Here is a 4,172-nt window from a genome sequence, read left to right as displayed (position 1 = left end):
GTTAAGTTACAAAAAAGTTTTACTTTAAAATTGAAACTTATTTTCGCACTTCCTCATCAGAAGCTTTAATGAAAATTTGTCCATTGTTTTATCAACGTTCATTAAGTACACTTTCTGCACGTATTTCTAAACTGTCAATTTTTATTTGTTTTTACTAACCTACGATAAAGTTTACTTTTTTAAATTCATTAAAATATATTCGTTTATCGATTAAAGTCTCATTTCTTTTTTTAGATTTTAGTATAACCTAATTTATTGTTTTTTGGCATTTGACTTATGAAAAAATTTGACGGAAAAATTGCCGTTGACATACTTTCGTATTTTGTTTTCACTTAACGACATTAATCTGATGTTTTTCATTCAATTAAACTTCGATATATCCGGTAAATTTATATTACGTTACGTAATTACTTATCATGATTTCTTCCTCTTAATATCACTAATTGTAAAAATATAATTATTTAGGTTAAAACCTTTTGAAAAAGGTATGCATTGTACTGAAACGTAAAGGATTGAGAGAGGAGTTTTTTAATTAAATAAATTTTGTGTTCGAAAAAATGGTTTTTGGCTCGATTTTATTTTAATTTACGTGGAATGTAAGACATAAAGAAGAATCTATGGTTCAACATTCATCAATATCGTCGGTCGAAGAAAATATTTATTTCTGGTTCAAATCATTATATAGAAAGTGTAGAATATGTGAATGGTAGCAGGAAACATGCGAATGAGAAAGAAGTAGAGAATGCATGTAAAGAAAATAGCAAATTGGTGGTTTAGAAAAAAGTGAAGGGACAAGGAAACGGAAAACGCTTAGATAGAAGCGTAAATATTATAAGCAATTTTCATGTAATGGTATAAATAGACTAAGATGCGCTTGACTTCTTATTCTCTCTCTCTCTCTCTCGCTTGCGCTCACGCCTTCGTTCGTTCGCTCGCTCGTTTTTTAATAAGTCTTAAATTGCGCTATCACAGGAAATAGAGATAAGGAACTAGATATAAGACTTTATGTAAATAGTTGTAAATAATTGTATATAGTAAGGATAAGATATTTTAAAAATGTATGTAAGGATTTTTAAGGCCTGGAATTCATGTAAACCCTTAGGGGATACATATTATGAATAAAGAAGAAGAAATATTGAGGAGTCTTGGCGAATCTTGACGAGTATTGACGAGTATTCTAATACATTATCCAAGAATAATGAATAATTCGAAGTCGTCAAAAATATTCGACTTTTTTATCATTACTTTGAGAGTGAATTGCCCCTTAATACTTTGGACGGGTAATACTTATTCAGATATTTTAAAATAATGTACAATTTTTATTTTCCATGGTAGTTTAATGCTTGCTCCTTTCATTGCAATAGTTTTTGTTTCTCAGTTACCCTGAAAAATCTATCATTTCAACAAATTTATATTATTACAATTTATAATATGTATTTTCTTTTCTTATCAAACAATTTATTTTAACGTGTGCCTTTTTTTAATAAATTTAATATGATAATTTTCAATGTCATGTTTAACGATTTTAACTAAAAATACGCATCTCATTAAAAAGGGATTCTGAGCATATTGATGTAATTTATGCAGACAATTTTGTAAAATATAATGTTTTCGTAGCCTCTGTCGTTTTTGCAGAAAGCTTTTTTTCACATCAAGAGTTTATAAAAAATTTGTAGATTTTTTTTCTCAAACAACTTTCGTGTATTTATTTAATTATATTTATTTCCTTGTATCGTTTTTCAGGAATTCTTTTTTCGTCCTTCCTTTTTGACTTTTTACGATTAAAACAACACAAAAAGCGTCTTATAAAAAAAAATATTCAGCACTAATTTTTAGCTCATTTTTGGATGAGCAAAATTTTTTGAATCATTATTTTCGTAGTTTGTGTGCATTTAGCAAACATTTAATGTTTGTACTTTGACTTTTATTTTTCCGATTGTAACCAAAAAGAAGCGGTTTTGGTTAATTTGGCTTAATTTGTGATATGTTACGTAGCTCGGAATCTTTAACAAATTTTTCTGTGGGAGCAAAGCCGAAAAACTCCCGGGTTCTGAGATAAGGCTCGCTGAAGTCAGTATCGCCGGGTAGTAGCTCTACTTTCTCGGCTATTGATTCTACTTATAAAAATCGTTTGTGTTAATTCGGCTGAATTTGTTTAATGCTAGGCAGCTCGGCATCTTGAACAAATGTCTCCGTGGGAGGAAAGCCCAAAACCTCCCGTGTTCCGAGATAAGGTCCTATTAATTCAGTATCACCGGGTATTGGCCCTACTTACCTAGCTATTTTTTTTTATTGGAAAAATGGTTTCGGTTAATTCGGTTAAATTTGTGATATGTTACGTAGATCGGCATCTTGAACAAATATCTCCATAAAAGCAAAGCTCAAAAACCTCCCGGGTTCCGAGATGAGGCCCGCTGAAGTCAGTGTCACTGGGCATTGGCCCTACTTGCTCGTCTATTGACTCTACTTGGAAGAGTGGTTTCGGTTTATTCGGCTGAATTTCTTATATGCTATGTAGCTCGGCATCTAGAACAAATGCACCCGTGGGTGCAAAAGCCAAAAACATCATGGGTTCCAAAGTAAGGCCCGCTTAATTCAGTATCACCGGGTATTGGCTCTACTTGCCTGGCTATTTATTTTAATTGGAAAAATGTTTTCGGTTAATTCAGCTGAATTTGTATTATGTTACGCAGTTTGGCATCTTTAACAAATGTCTGCGTTAGAGCAAAGCCCAAAACCTCCCGGGTTCCGAAATACAGCCCACTGAAGTCAGTATCACCGGGTATTAGCTCTCTTAAAAATTAAGTTTTATTGTATAATTCATAATCTGAGAGACTTCGATATCAAGTTAAAGGTCAAGGTCAACTCGGTTCGTTTTAACTGCCACTGCTTTTTACGAGGCTACAAATGAAAACAGTGTAAACTTCTACATACTAATTTAACTTTTACCGTAAAGTCAAGTCAATAATAGAGGTAGGTTGAAGGTCAAGTCAAATTTTCTTTCACAATTCTACGTTGGACCTCGGAAAGGGAATGAGTGGTAAATTCTGCAAGACAAAGGTAAATTCAATATAATAAAAGGTAAATTCAAGGTCACGGTCCAGCTCATATTCAGAAGGGAAATTCTACGCTCTGTTAATTTTCGGCGCGACAAAAGGGGGTCGCTGTTAAAAAAAAATGATTTGAAACTGAGATGTTCCTTCAAACTTGACCTTGATGTCGAGGACCTCTTGTATATGAGTTAAACAACAAGCCTTAGATAAAGAATCTTACAATAAGCCTTAATTTTTAAGAAGAACCGAACTACCCGGTAATGCTGACTTGAGCGGGCCTTATCTTGGAACCCGATAGGTTTTGGCCTTTGCGCTCACGGAGAAATTTGCTCAAGATGCCGAGCTACGTAGCATAAAACAAATTCAGCCAAATTAACCGCAACCACTTTCTCACAAAGAATGTGGGGGTTCTTTATGCTTGATAAATTCATGTCTTATTTTTGGTTAAACAACTTTTTTCCAATTACTTTTTCGCAGGTTGTGTCGTTTGTCCCAAAATTTTATTTTCTCATTTTTAATGTGGTTTTTTACGAATAAAACGAGAACTACACATTCTATCAAAAAGTAAATCATAGCAAATTTGTAGATCTGTTTTGGCATACAATTTTTGTCTTGTAATTTTTTTTGTCTCTTGAATAGTTTAATCGCAGCATTGCATTTTCTATTTTTCATTAGTTTTGGTGCAATCAAAATAAAATTTTTAATTTTTCCAGAAAATTCTGAAAGTTTTTATGATAATTTTGCTTAAAATGTGAATTTTTGTTTATTTTTAGGATTTTGAAAATGTTATAACTTTGGTCACCTTGTGAAAAATGGTGTCAAAAATTTTGAAAATGCTTCAACTTTGTATGAAAACTGACGAAGTCAAATTTTACATACAACCATTACATTCTTACCAGGATAAGAATCTAAAAAAACTCCCGTCCTTTTGGATATAAGGTACGAGGGTAGTTCAATAAGTCCTTAAAATGATCAACAGATGGCGCGCGAATCGCTCCAAATCATCTGTTTTCAATAAGCACCACTCCCGACTAGATATATGGTGCAGTCACAGTCCACATCTTCTGAGTTTACGTGTTTTTATAACCAATTGAAAAAAAAATTTTCGTTAAGAAAAAT

Source organism: Belonocnema kinseyi, chromosome 7, assembly GCF_010883055.1.
Source record: "Belonocnema kinseyi isolate 2016_QV_RU_SX_M_011 chromosome 7, B_treatae_v1, whole genome shotgun sequence".
Classification (NCBI taxonomy): domain Eukaryota; kingdom Metazoa; phylum Arthropoda; class Insecta; order Hymenoptera; family Cynipidae; genus Belonocnema; species Belonocnema kinseyi.
The sequence above is the reverse complement of the archived record's forward strand: the minus strand, read 5'-3'. Positions refer to the sequence as shown.